The 15,644-nt window shown below is 36.1% G+C and overlaps 1 protein-coding gene and 1 pseudogene across 8 annotated transcripts in view; both read left to right on the top strand.

The window, feature by feature from the left end:
- Positions 1–15,644, top strand: part of KATNAL1 (katanin catalytic subunit A1 like 1) — a 114,407-nt gene that overhangs the window by 4,792 nt on the left and 93,971 nt on the right. The window lies entirely within an intron of this gene.
- LOC144296437 (ATP synthase F(0) complex subunit f, mitochondrial pseudogene) lies at positions 8,710–9,216 on the top strand (annotated as a pseudogene).

The raw sequence follows: 15,644 nt of genomic DNA on the forward strand, positions 1-15,644 counted from the left end.
ATTCGGTAGTTTTCAATGACAGTGAAACAAGGTTGTGTGATTCCCCCCCCCCCTTAAATTTTGATTTACTGTGGGAGAACTTAAAATATTGAAACCAATAGCCTAATGTGTTACTAAAGAGAAGAGAATCTAGGCTAAGAACTTATGTTGAGTATTCCTCAACAACTTTAGATTTATTCTAAATTATTAACTGATAATTATCTTTTTATGTAAATACCACAGTAAAATTAGAAGGCTCTTATGGATTGTTTGGATTTATACTTTTTTACTTTATTTTCTCAACATACACAGTAGTATTCTTTTATAGAGAACATTTCTCTATATAAAAGGATTGTTTACTGAGTGTGGTATAGTGGAAGGGGTCAGATATATACGTTGTCCATTTTGGAACTACAACTTATTTTCTACGTAATCACGGGCAAGTTTCCAAACCTGTCTCCTTACCAAAAAGATATTAATACTATTTATAAGATTTTTGGGAAGAATAATGGAGGTAAACCCTAAGTGCCCAGTGACTGAAGGCCTTTCTTTTCACTTTCTCCCCCTGAGCAACAATGTGCCAGGAATGTCATTTCTGTTTGACAATAGGCTGTGTTCTGTGACTTTACCTGACCATATTAAGCAGGTAGATCAAGGCAGTAGGTATGTTACAAAATGATTTGTTCTATAAAAGGATTCATCAGTTATTCTTTTTAAGTGAGCTTCCTTAAATGCTGCAAAATGTTATTTTATGGACCATTAATAATAATAACATCTTTGCCTTTCTTTAATCTTCAAAGAAATTTGGAATTCTGATGCATGATTTGAGATCCGAATAGCTCTAACATTCTTCGATTGACTATATCTTATTTCTGGACTGATATGTATTGTAATCTCACTAATTTTGATCATCAGTTTGTAAATGAAAATATGTATATTTTAATGTTCTAAGCATTATTTCAAACACTCTTTTCTCCTAGATAATTGAACTTACATATGGTAGACCTAATGAAATAAAATCTTAGAAAACTTAGTAAAAGTTAGCTAGATAAATTTAAGGCATAGATTGTGAGAGTAATTTAAAACCAAAAGCAGTGTTTTCTAAAATGAATTGTTCCATTAGATGGAACATCTAATGTTGTTCTAACTAGATGGAACATCTAGTTGTCCACTAGATGTCTTTATGTTTCTTTTGCATGGTTTTATTATGGTCCTCTTTGAAAGTATGGAGATGGAATAAATGGCCTTTTAAGTCCCTTTCCAACTTTGTGATTCTTAATTAGTAATTGTCCATTAGTAATTATTTACTAAGAGTTCCTATTAAGCAACCTATTTAAAAGTGAGCTTTATTTTTTAAGTTTTAAAATTCCAGTTAGTTGTGTGATATTAGTTTCAGGTGTACAGTATAGTGATTCAACACTTCTGTACAACACCTGGTGTTCATCACGTGTGCACTCCTAAAATCCCCATCACTTGTTTCCGCCATGCTTCCATCCACATCCCCTCTGCTAGCCATCAGTTGTTCTCTATACCTAGGAGTCTGTTTCTTGGTTTGCCACCCGCCTCCCCATTTTTCCTCTTTGTTTGTTTTTTGTTTCTTAAATTCCACCTATGAGTGAAATCATATAGTATTTGTCTTTCTTTGACTTATTTCAGTCAGCATAATACTCTCATGTCATTTCAACTGGCAAGATTTCATTCTTTTTTAAGTGAGCTTTAGTTTGAAATTTTTATTCTTTTTAATATTTTTTTTGGTATGAAGATATTTTTTTGTAAATGCTCCTGTGGTTTATAATCATGTCTGTGTAACTTCAGCCTCATTTATTTCAGTAGTATGTTCCTTCATTCTCTTTGTTTCCTCTGTACCCATGAATGTCTTTATACTTCAGTATCCTCCCCTTTCTGATGATTTTCCCGTCTTCATTTTTCTTGGTGATTTAGAGATAGGAGGAAATGAATGAGAGGGAATCATTAAGTTCTGTTTTGTTTTTCTTATCCACTCATGGGAGAATATGGATGAAAGTGGTATTTAACATGTACTTCCTGGTGTGAATATGGATATTTTTTTTTTTTTTGAATATGGATATTTTTATACACCTCTTATTTTCTTTGCCTTTTATATACTCTTTGAAGTGAAGAATTATATGGGCCTTACATAGTTTTCTTACATATACATGGATGTTTGCTAAATGGGGTAGGTGTTTACTAAGTAGTGTAGAGTGGATGATAAATGTATGAGTGAATGGATAGGATAATAACATTAATTGTTTAAAGACTACTGAGGGATGCCTGGGTGGCTCAGGGTTGATCCTGAGATCTGGGATCGAGTCTCACATCAGGCTCCCTGCGAGGAGCCTGCTTCTCCCTCTGCCTATGTCTCTGCCTCTGTCTCTCTCTGTCTCTCATGAATAAATAAATAAATCTTCTTTAAAAAAAAAAGACTATTTGATACAGTAATATGCAGACAGGGTTTTGGAAGATTTTATGTAATAATGCTCAAATACTATGAGATTAAGGATAGTAGTCTTTAATTATATGGGCAACTGGAATAAAATGATTATTTCATATCTACTAGTTAGCTTTTTATTTTTAATTTTTGGATTAGCTATATATCTTTGAAGGAATTAATATATTTTGAAGGAATTTGAGGCAGGAGAGTATAATGAGCCAACAGTGCAGACTGAGTTTAGACAGATGGGGTATAAATCCAGGCTTTGGGCAAGTTTAAATTTTTTAAAGCCTCAGCCTCCTCTTCTATTAAATGGGGGTAACCATTTTAATTTAGTAGTGTGATAAGGGTTAAATGAGATAATGACTAGACAGCCATTTTTATCACATTTCCTGATGTGGATGGAATAAGCATTCAGTGAATGTTACTATTGTTTTTATGTTAAAAGGGTACTTTACAGTTTAACCTACTTTTTTTTTTTTTTTTTAATTATTTATGATAGTCACACACATAGAGAGAGAGAGAGAGGCAGAGGCACAGGCAGAGGGAGGAGCAGGCTCCATGCACCAGGAGCCCGATGTGGGATTCGATCCCGGGTCTCCAGGATCGCGCCCTGGGCCAAAGACAGGCGCTAAACCGCTGCACCACCCAGGGATCCCTTAACCTACTGTTTTAAAACAGAGTGACAGATGATAAACATCTGCTTCAGTGTTTTAAAGAGTTGAATACATGGGCAGAAATTATTATAGTGGTTACTTTTGAGAAACATTTAAGCTCTTAGAATGATCTTTTTAAAAAAATGTATTTATTCATGAGAGACACAAAGGTAGAGGCAGAAGCACAGACAGAGGGAGAAGTAGGCTCCCTGCAAGGAACCCAATGGGAGACTCTTGATCCCATACAAGGATCACTCCCTGAGCCTGAGCCGAAGGCAGACTCAACCGCTGAGCCACCCAGGTGTTCCAGAATAATCTTTTTAGATTCTTTTATTTTGTATGGATGGTCATTTTTCTGTTTCGCACGTATTTGAGAAGTGAGCATAGGTAAGGAAACAAAAAGCTTTGTTGCTATAGACATTTTCCTCTTGTCTCCGAGTTTATGAAGTCCTATTCTCCATTACTCATGGTAAACTATAGTCTTTGAGCATGTAATCCATCATAAAGAGATGGGAGGTATTGTGGCTTTCAAAGTAAACTGTTTTGGTGACTACTACTCATATAGTAGGGTAATTTATTTCTATTAAAACATACTTTAAGATGCAGTAATTTGAGCAGTTGTTATGTGTTTTTTTTGATTGCTTGGATTTATTTCAGTTGTTGCATGACATAGACTGGACTTTGGTCATTTCAGTAAACTCAAAAAAAATATGTAGAGCTTGAACAGTGCTAGAATTCAATGTGGTACAAATGCTTAAAATCAAATTTGATTTGTTTTGCTACCACTGTTCTAAGTAGTAGTATTTTGTTCATGTTGCTGTAGTTGAGGCTACTTCAGTGTTTTTAAAATAAATGTCTCATTTCAGGAATTTGCAGCTTCTAGAGGGAAAAGGAACATTCTGAGAGAATTATGGAAGTGTGAGAATGAAAATAATTTAAAGCAAAATTTTTTTCTAAAGCTTATGTTATAACTGAATTATATGTATTTTAACAATTAGATATCACTCACCTAAAAAATTAGTCTGAAAAAATGTTTTCTTTCCTATTTAAAAACCATTACTGTGGAGACAAAAAAATTATAAGTGACATCTTAAGCAGTTTGGGGTTCTCTGTATAAGTTTATTTTTGGTTTTCCTAAACCTATGCCTTAGTCTTGGTATGAGATAACCCAAGTATGAGCTTTGCACAGTGGCAGTATGGTAGCCAATGAGGTTTATCTGAGATACAATAATTGCTATTGAAAAATCCAAGTGTGTTGAGAGTGAAGGCTCTGTGTGTGTGTGTGTATGTGTGTATATTGTGGGAGGATGGTAGTTTAAAGAAGAGAGTGTGGTTGTAGATGCAGCTGGAGAGATAGGTTGGAACCAGGATTTTGTTAGGTTTATTTACTTATTTATTTTTTAAAAAATATTCTATTTATTCATGAAACACAGAGGTAGAGAGAGAGAGAGAGAGAGACAGGCAGAGGGAGAAGCAGGCTCCATACAGGGAGCCTGACGTGGTACTCCTGGGTCTGTCTCCAGGATCAGGCCCTGGGCTGAAGATGGCGCTAAACCGCTGAGCCAGGAGGGCTGCCCTATTTGTTAGGTTTAGATATGAGTCCTGAAAGAGACAAGTCATAATTATCTAGGACCAAATGAAGCAGTATTGGTCTGAGCATGAACTTGAGCTGAGCTCTTGTTCTCATTTGAGCATAGAACTCTGCTTGAGCAAAAAACTCTCCTTGAAGATATTACTTGGATCATTCTGTATAGGGTAACAATACTGGATCAGTTCAGTACATATAGCAAGAAGATGCTGAATTCAATTTTGAATATATGTAAACTCAAAATAAGAGCAGTATTTTCAAGCACTGGACATTGCTTAAAGCTGTTCGTACTTTCTTTAGATGTAACCCGACCTTTTTTTTTTTTTTTTAAGATTTTATTTATTTGATAGCACAAGTAAGCAGAGTGGCAGGCAGAGGCACAGGGAGAGGGAGAAGCAGGCTTCCTGCTGAGCAGAGAGCCTGATATGGGACTTGATCCCAGGGCCCTGGAATCATGACTTAGGCAAATATTCAACTGACTGAAGCCACCCAGGCACCCATAACCTGACATTTTAAAAGTCCTAGAAATTTCTGATTAATATTAAGAAGATTTTTAAAAAACCTATATTTCAAGATTATGGCTAAGAGTAATTAAACTTGTGGTATAGCTTCTAGGAATTTATTTTTTATAAACATTTTATTTACTTATTTAAGAGGGAGACAGCATGAGCATGGGGGAGAAGGAGCTCTATCCCAGGACTCTGGGATATGAACTGAGCCAACAGCAGACACATAACTGATTGAGTCACCCAAGAGCCCTGCTTCTAGGAATTTATAATGAAAAGTGGGTCAGTTGATTTCTTTCTTTCTTTCTTTCTTTCTTTCTTTCTTTCTTTCTTTCTTTCTTTCTTTTTCTTTCTTTCTGATTTCTTGTTATTTTTGAAGAAAAATTAGCTGCTCTGAACCTCTATATTAACGTTGAGTGTGGAGTAAAAGTAATAGCTTACATTGATTCAGTGCTCATTATTTACTAGGAAGGATGCTAACATATTATCACATTTAGTTTTTAACTTTATGATGATAAGTATTATTTTCCCTATTGTATACATACAGAATTAAGGCCTGGAGAAATTACATGATTTGCCTAAGGTCACAACTAAAATTATGTGGTGCCTGAACTTATACTCTGGTTTTTCTTTCTTTCTTTTCTGTTTTAAAGATTTTATTTATGTATTCATGAGAGACAGAGAGGGAGGCAGAGACATAGACAGAGGGAGAAGCAGGCTCCTCATAGGGAGCCTGATGTGGGACTCCATCCCCAGACCCGGTATCACGCCCTGAGCCAAAGGCAGATGCCCAACCACTGAGCAACACACGCATCACTATACACTGGTTTTTCTGTCTGAAATTTGTATATTGCCTTCATGCTTGAATGGTTTAGTTTGATATATACCATTCTGGGTTGCAACCCCCCACTGCCCCTTTTAGTACTTAGAAGATACAATTTCACTGATTCCAGGCTTCCATTGTTGCTTTTGAAAAGTTAACTGTCTTTTCTTTGTAGATATTATAGTATTTATCTCTATTGCCTTTAGCATTCTTCAGTTTTACTACATTGTCTCTAGGTGTGGATTTATTTTTATTTATTTTGAAATAGAGAGTTATTGTCTTTCATAGACTTTGGAAATTTCTTAGTTATTATAGCCTGAATATTAACTTTTTTTTTCCTTCTGGAATTCATAATAGACATATCATGGACCGTTTCTTTTATTCTCTCATTTCTTTGCTTTTTTTTGTCTCTATAAGCTGCATTCTGGGCACTTTCTTCAGCTCTGTCTTCTGGTTTCTTTTTTTGTTTTTTTTTTTAAAGATTTTATTTATTTATTCATGAGAGACACAGAGAGAGGCAGAGACATAGGCAGAGGGAGAAGCAGGCTCCTTGCAGGGAGCCCAATGTGGTACTCTCGATCCTGATACCCAGGATTACCACCCTGAGCTGAAGGCAGAGGCTCAACCTCTGAGCCACCTAGGTGTCCCTATCTTCTGGTTTCTTGATTCTTTTTTCATCTGTGTCTAATGTGCTATTTCCATATTAGTCCATTGAGCTTTTAATTTCAATGATTATATACTTTTTATTTATTTTATTTTTATTTTCATTTTTTTTATAAACTTATTTTTTATTGGTGTTCAATTTGCCAACATATAGAATAACACCCAGATTATATACTTTTTAAAGCTAGAAGTTTGTTTTGTCTTTTTTATATCTACTTGTTCATTTTTTAAAGTTTTTTTTTTTTTTTTTTTTAATTTTTATTTATTTATGATAGTCACAGAGAGAGAGAGAGGCAGAGACATAGGCAGAGGGAGAAGCAGGCTCCATGCACCGGGAGCCTGATGTGGGATTCGATCCCGGGTCTCCAGGATCGCGCCCTGGGCCAAAGGCAGGCGCCAAACCGCTGCGCCACCCAGGGATCCCCTACTTGTTCATTTTTTAAAGTGTCTTTTTCTGTGCTCTTAAGTAGATGTATTTTATAGTAAATAATTATGTGTTTTAGATAATATTAATTCTGTTACATGTTGTAACATTTGACTCTCGTGGCAGACTATATTTTTTCTGTATTTTGAAGTTTTAGATAATAACTTCAGTGGAAATAGTATGAGGCTTGGGAAAAGAATATATGCTATACTTTTTTTTTCCCCCCCTGAGGAGTGCCTCTGGAGAACTGATGAATGAATAAACAGATTTTAGTATATCCATATAGTGAGATACTTACTCAGCAATAAACATATAATTACTGACATACAACAACACGGTTGAATCTCAGAAGCTTTATTCTAAATGAAAGAAGTCAACACCAGCATACATACTGAGTGATTCTATTTATGTCACATTCTAAAACAGACATAACAATGATATGTGAATGGAAGAATACATCATGGGGGTAAAGATTGACTGCAAAGTGACAGGAAGGAATTTTCTGGAGTGACGGAAATGTTCTATATGTCCACAGTGTTGGTAGATATGCAATTGTATACATTTTTCAAAAGAAGTCAAATTGTGAAAAAATTAGTGAATTTCATTGTAAAAAAGTTCTATCTCAATAAAACCGATTTTAAAAAAGCAGTTAAGGGGCACATGAGTGGCACAATCAGTTAAGCATCTGACTCTTGGATTCAGGTCAGGTCATGATCTCAGGGTTGTGAGATCTAGCCTTCTGTTGGGTTCCACTGTCAGCATGGAGTCTGCTTGAGAGTCTCCTTATCTCTCTGCCTCTCCCACTCATGCACATGCTTTCTCTCTGTCAAATGCGTAAATCTTAAAAAAAAAAAAAAATTGAAAAAGCAGGCAAAACTCATCAATGATAACAGAAGTCAGAATAGTAATTGGCCTTGAGGGGAAGTACTGCCTAGGAGGTGACATGAAGGATCCTTCTAGGGTGCTGGAAATGTTGTGTATTGTGATGTGGGTGTTACTTAGATGCACCAGTGTTAACATTCATTGAGCTGTACATTTAAGACTTATATATTCGTATATGTTATATACTTCAATTAGAAAATACAAAAGAAAAAATACTCTAGAAAAAGATTAAAGTGCAAAGTTGAGGAAATCTTGAAGGAAGTAGAGCCAGAGGACAAAGAGGTGGAAAATAGGAGAGAAAAGGTAAGAAAATTAGAGGACCATCCTAGGAAGTCCAACATCTGAAAAAAAGGTGTTTCAGAAAGAGAGAACAGAAAAAATGGAGAGAAATAATCAGTGAAATAATTCAGACATTTTCCTAAAATTAGACATTAATTTCTAGATTGAAGGAGTCCCAAGTAGACCCATTTCACAAATATCACCAACAATTTTTGAAAGCTTGTATCAAAGAGAAGAACCTACAAACTTTCAGAAAGGGGAAAAAACAGGTGATATATAAAGGATCAGGAATTTGAATGACATCAGTTTTCCAGTTAATTGAACTAGAAGATAATAGAGCAGTACCTTCAAAATTCTGAAGGAAAATTATTTCCAACCTAGGATTCAGTAGTCAATCAAACTATCACTAAAGTATGAAGGTAAGAAAAAAAAAAAAAAAGTATGAAGGTAAGATAAAGTGTTAAAACCTCTACCTCCCATATATGGGAAATGTATTCCATCAAAGTAAGGGAGCAGACCAAGAAAGAAAAAGACATACACAGAGAGTGGACACCCAGGACTCCAAGATGGTGTCGCCCGTACCAGTGAAGGAAAAGAAGCTCATGGAGGTGAAGCTAGGAGAGCTGCCAGGCTGGATACTGATGCGGGATTTCACCCCTAAGGGCATTGCTGGAGCATTTCAAAGAGGTTACTACTGGTATTACAACAAGTATATCAATGTGAAGAAAGAGGGTGTTGCTGGGATTTCTATGGTGCTGGCTGCTTATGTGCTTTTCAACTACTATAGTTCTTATAAGGAACTCAAACATGAACGGCTACGCAAGTACCACTGAAGAGGGCCCAGTGTGGAAGCACATTTGGCATTCCTGACCATGACTTTTACCTGGCATCCTTGAATCCTTCCATTGCTTAATTCACAATTAATATCCAATAAAAGTTGACTGGTACTGGGTGGGGGGGGAAGCAAAGGGACTCCTCAGGGTGAAAGTTGATGCCAAGTTGAATAGCCTTGGAAAGTAGATACAGTGTCTTCTTTAGAGCAAAGGTTAGGCTTGCTTACAGCCTTGGAAGAAAGCGATTGTATCTTCCTTTGGAACAAAGTTCCTTTGGTTCAATATGATAGCTTGGGTTTCCTAAACTAAGAATTCCTCTCCTGTAATGCAGGCTACTGTATGTGCAGATGTCAGGTGGCCCATTATCTAATGCCTTGTGGGAACTGGGACTTGGGGAACTGGTGCCCCTTCCTTCCCTATACCTTGGGTTGTCTTCTGAAAGTTTTATAGTTTTAACTTATGTTTTGGTCAGTAATTCATTTTGAGATAATTTTTTGTATATAATGTGATGTAAGAGTTGAGATTCAGGTTTTTTTCTTCATATGGCTATCTGGTTGTTTCAGCACCCTTTTTTTTTAAAAAAAAAAATTTTTTTTTTTTTTTTTTTATGATAGTCACAGAGAGAGAGAGAGAGACAGAGACATAGGCAGAGGGAGAAGCAGGCTCCATGCACCGGGAGCCCGATGTGGGATTCGATCCCGGGTCTCCAGGACCGCGCCCTGGGCCAAAGGCAGGCGCTAAACCGCTGCGCCACCCAGGGATCCCCTCAGCACCCTTTTTTGAAAAAAAAGTTGACCTTGTTGACCTGCCTTGACAACTTTGTCAGAAATTAATTGGCCATATATGTGTGGATCTGTTTCTGGACTAATTTGTTCCATTGGTTTGTGTGGGTCTGTCTGTATGCAAATCCCATGCTGTCTTGATTGCTGCAACTTTATAGTAAATCTTGGAATCAGAATGAGTTGTCCTTTGCTAAACCATTTGACTATTCTACGCCCTTTATATTTCAAAGAAATTTTGAAACCATTTTTACAGGGAAGGATGTTGGAATTTTGATTGGGATTGTATTGACTCTCTAGACCACTTTCAAGAGAATTGATATCTTACTTATATTGAATGTGTCAGTTCATAAATGTGTGCACACACATGTATATCCATTAATTTAGGTCATCTTTAACTTCTCTTAGCAGTTTTTGGTAGTTTTCAGTGTTCAGATCTTGTATGTGTTTGGTTAAATTTATCCCTGAGTATTTAATGTTTTTTAGTGATTTCATTGTTTTGATTTTTGTTTTCAATTGTTTATTATTAGTATGTAGAAATGCAGTTGATTTTTTTTGCAATTGATTTTTTATATTGACTTTGTGTCCTACAACATAATTTTTGAATAACAAAATTTTGAGTTACAAAACTCACTTACTTGTAGATTCCCTGGGATTTTCTCCATTAACAATCATGTTGTATAATAATAAAAGCAACTTCTTTTCCAATCTGTATGCTTTTTATTTTTTTTTCTTTATTGCACTAGTTAGAACTTCTAGTTCTAATGTTGAATAGGGGCGATGAAAGCAAATATATTGGTCTTGTTCTTTCTTGATATTGGGGGTGAGCATTCACTCTTTTAAAGTAAATAAGATTTTAGCTAGGGTGTTTTAGGTACCCTTTAATGGGTTGAGGAAATTGTCTTCTATTATTAGTTTGCTAAGAGTTCTTATGAATGGAGTTGACATTTTGTCAGTTTTTTATGTATCTGTTGAGATGATCATATATTTCAGTCTTTAAAAATCTGTTTTTAATTTTTTTAATTTTTATTTTTTTTAAGTTTTTATTTTTTTTATTTTTATTTTTATTTTTTTTAAATTTTTTTATTTTATTTATTTATGATAGGCACACAGTGAGAGAGAGAGGCAGAGACACAGGCAGAGGGAGAAGCAGGCTCCATGCACTGGGAGCCCGACGTGGGATTCGATCCCGGGTCTCCAGGATCACGCCCTGGGCCAAAGGCAGGCGCCAAACCGCTGCGCCACCCAGGGATCCCTTTTTTAAGTTTTTAATTTTTTAAAGATTTATTTATTAGAGAGTGCACAAGAGAGAGCATGCGAGAGAGTACCAGCGGAGGTTGGGGTGGGGTGGGCAGAGGAAGAGGGAGAAGCAGGTCTTTGTTGAGCAGGGAGCCGATACAGGGCTTGATCCTGGGACTCCAGGATTATGATGTGAGTCCAAGGCAGATACTTAACAGACTGACCACCCAAGTGCCCCTGATGGGAAGATTTTAAATTACAAGTTGAGTATCACTGATATAAGACTATTCAGATTAATCAGTCTATTTTTTCTTGAGTAAGCTTTGATATTTTGTGATCTTTATGTAATTTGCCCATTTCATTAAGTCTTCTTTGACTTTTAAAATCTCTAAAGTTTGTAGTGCTAACTTCTCATTCATTACTGATTTTGTTAATTTGTGTTTTTCCCTTTCCCGGTCAATATTACTAGAGGTTATTTTATTATTTTATTTTTATTTATTTTTAGTTTAAAGATTTTATTTATTCATGAGAACACAGAAAGAGAGGCAGAGGCCTAGGCAGAGAGAGAAGCAGGCTCCATGCGATGCGGGATTCGATCCCAAATCCTAGGATCATCACCTGAGCCAAGGAGGGGCAGGTGCTCAACCACTGAGCCACCCAGGTGTCCCAAGGTGTTTTTATTTTAATGATGTTTCTAAAGAGCCAGTTTGGCTACATTGAAAATTTCTCTTCTGTTTCTACTTCATTGATTTTTTTTTTTTCTCTTAACTTTATTATGTTCTACTCTTTGGGGTTTAATTTGTATTTTCCCAGGTTTTTTAAAAAGAGTTTTAAAAAAGATTTTATATATGCATTTGAGAGAGAGAGCATGAGCAGAGGGGAGAGGCAGAAGGAGAGGGAGAAGCAGACTCCCCACTGAGCAGGGAGCCCTAGCAATCCCAGGACCTGGAGATCATGACCTGAGCCAAAGACAGATGCTCAACCATCTGAACCACACAGGCAACCTTTCTCAGATTCTTATGCTAGAAGCTGAAAGCAGGAGTCAGCAAATGATAATCTGGGGACCACATCTAGCCTGCTACTTGTTTTGGAGTGGCCTACAAACTGAGAACGGTTTTTGCATTCTTTAAATGTTAAAAAAGTCAAAAGAAGGGACGCCTTGGTGGCTCAGAGGTTGAGCACCTGCCCCTGGCTCAGGGCGTGATCCGCGGTCTCAGGATCGAGTCCCACATCGGGCTCTCTCCCTGGAACGTGCTTCTCCCTCTGCCTACATCTCTGCCTTTCTCTTTCTGTGTCTTTCATTAATAAATAAGTAAAATCTTAAAAAAAAAAAAAGTCAAAAGAATACTATTTTGTGACATGTGGAAATTAAATGAAATTCATTTATCAGTGTCTATAAATAAAGGTTTATTGGAACATAGCCATACTCATTTGTTTACATATTATTTATGGCTACTTTTGTGAGTTTGCATAGTTGGGACTGAGATGTGGCATTCTTAGTGTTCTGCACTTCTGCTTGGTGCAGTATAATCACTGTTTTAAGTACCTTTGATATCATTATCCTGTGAGATTTTCCTTTATTACCAGCATATACCCATCATGTTGAAACAAGAAAAGCTGAGAAAAATGGACTTGACATATTATAGTTCTAAAGTACATTAGAGTTTGAATTATCAAATTAGATGATAGCATTGATTATTATTCAATGATACTATAGTTGTGCTAAAGAAATACAGTATACACAGACATTACCAGACTAATCACTCATCACAGTATTCCCAACACATGGGAAAACAATGGTCAGAAAAATCAGAAAATTTAAAAAGGAATATCTTATAGCAGAATTTCTTCACAAAATTATTAACAGTGAAAATCAAGCTGCACCCAGGTTAAGTTTCTGAGTGTCTCATTTGTTAGTTAAGTATGGAAGTTGTTTACTGATGGTGCCTTAACTAAATCGTGTTTGATTGTAGTAGCCAAAGAAATGTGTCTGGAGAAAATAAACTTGTTTAAAGCTATTAGTCTTTTCGGGATGCCTGGGTGGCTCAGTGGTTGGGCGCCTGCCTTTGGTTCAGGTCGTGATCCCGGGGTCAAGTCCCTCATAGGGCTCTCTGCAGGATGCCTGCTTCTCCCTCTGCCTGTGTCTCTGCCTCTTTCTCTAAGCCTGTGTCTTTCATGAATAAATAAATAAATCTTAAAAAAAAAAAAAAGCCATTAGCCTTTTGGCGAGAACAGTTGCTGGAAGAGTTGAGAACATTAATAATCAATTAAAAAACAAAGCAAATGATTTTGAGTGGTTTTCCTTGGCTTTTGTGGATTGACAGAAGTTACCACTACAGCTCATTTGGTGTTATTCATGAAGTCAATTATAAGTTTGACGTTTTTGAAGAATTAGTTTTAAAAACAATGCTCATGGAATAACTACAGGGAAAAATATTTTCAAAAAGTTCAGAAAATAGTAATTTTATATAACCTGAGGTGGGATCTGCTCAGATTTATGGTGCTCAGATGCTCAGATGGTGCTCAGATGCTCAGATGGTGGTAAAAATAGGTGTAGAGGAGAAAAAGGCTTAGGTGAACAAATTTACAAAACTGTGAAATTGTAAAGTGAAATTACAATTGTGAATTGTAAGTACTTATTTATCAGGTTTTTTACAGAGAATATTTGAATATATCATGCAATATAGAACTAGTTAGTAGCTTCTCAAGGCTCAAAGAGTATTGCTCTTGTGGACTTAATCTTTGTCAGTTCCTTGAATTTTTGTCAGAAATAGAAGCTAAATATCCTGACTTGACCTACCACACTGACGTGGCTTAGTAGTGGTATACTTTTATTTTAGTCTTTTTAGCTTACGGCTGAATTGAGATTTTTGAATGAGAGGAACTCTTCTTAGCCACTGTTAGTGAGCCCTGAATGGCTTTGGAAATCAGTTTTTGTTTCAGACTTGTTAATGTATCTTAATGTATTTTTTTTTAATTTTTTATTTATTTATGATAGTCACACAGAGAGAGGAGAGAGGCTGAGACACAGGCAGAGGGAGAAGCAGGCTCCATGCACCGGGAGCCCGACGTGGGATTCGATCCCGGGTCTCCAGGATCGCGCCCTGGGCCAAAGGCAGGCGCCAAACCGCTGCGCCACCCAGGGATCCCTGTATCTTAATGTATCTTAATGTATTAAACCTAACATTACAAGCAAAACATTGTATGTAAAACTAAAAGTTATTTTGATGTTTGAATCACAAGTAATAAATATTAAGCTGTTTTATGTAGCTTTCCTTCCAGTTGTCAGAAGTGAAGGTAAAGAAGGGACATCCCTGTTCCCACTCAGATTTGCGGTATAGTTTCTGAGCTCCATTTCAGCAGCCTTTCGGAGACTTTGGTGTAAATGGAAAGGAAATTACCATAATTCAAAATCTGTTTAACTGTGCATTTGAGGCACTTGCTCCTTAACCTTTAATTGGAAGTGATTAATCCGCAGTGTAAGGACGTGCCAAAAGACAAATATTAAGAGAAGAATAAAGTCTGTAGGTATCTTCCAAATAATAAATAATGCTGAATCAAAATCATGTACGTGATGGCACCTTTCTGGGTGAAGACATTTTCAAACATGAAATACATAAAATCTTATTAAAAAGCAGTGCTACCCTATGAATGTTTGCAATTAATTTTGATGATAGGGAACACTAATTTTGAATCTTAACTAAGTGAAATATTAGCCCCTCCTCCCAAAAGAGCTTTGTTCGTACCAGGAGACGAGCTTTACAAAAAGTTTTACTCAGTGATTATTATTAGAATGTTTTGAATTTTATCAATAAAAATTATGGAAATTTTTGTCTTCTCATATAAGTACTTATGTAATATCCTCAATTTGGTCTGTTTGCCCTTAAAGCCTAAAATATTTACTGTATGATCCTTTGTAGAAAGAGTTTTCTGACCCCTGTTTTACATTAAGATATTTTTATCTGCATAGTTGTGTAACTGCATGTATTAGCAGAATTAATGCTTTAAGGTCACACTGACTTTAAAAGAAAATAATATATGGAACAGCTTTGTTTCTACTGGATTTATTAATTACAGCTCATTCACTGTAATAAGACTTTATTGCTTGGTGTTAATGTTCTGATTTGAACAAGAGGTTTTCCGTGGTTTCCATGTGGATAAATCTACTGAAGTTTCTAAGTGTGCACAAGTAGTGTACACTTGCTGTGATATGATTCTCAAATAACATAGACACTGCCTTCAAGGAACTAATGCTAGGTGAAAAGACAAACAATATGTCAGAACACCTAAAGGAAACTGCTTTATTTTCAAGGATCTACTGGAGTCCTTTGAAATGCCTAGAACTAGATGTGCTTAATTTTGAAGAAGAGTTTTTGAACCCTTTAAGAATAGAGAGGAGGTAGAGAGGAAGGGCGAAGCAACACCAAAATTTAATTCCCTTTAGACAGGCATGGAGAAATATTTTTTAAATTTAAATCCAATTAATTAATATATAGTTTCAGAGGTAGAGTTTAGTGATTCATGCGTTGTATATAACACCCAGT

This window comes from Canis aureus, chromosome 24, assembly GCF_053574225.1.
Source record: "Canis aureus isolate CA01 chromosome 24, VMU_Caureus_v.1.0, whole genome shotgun sequence".
Classification (NCBI taxonomy): domain Eukaryota; kingdom Metazoa; phylum Chordata; class Mammalia; order Carnivora; family Canidae; genus Canis; species Canis aureus.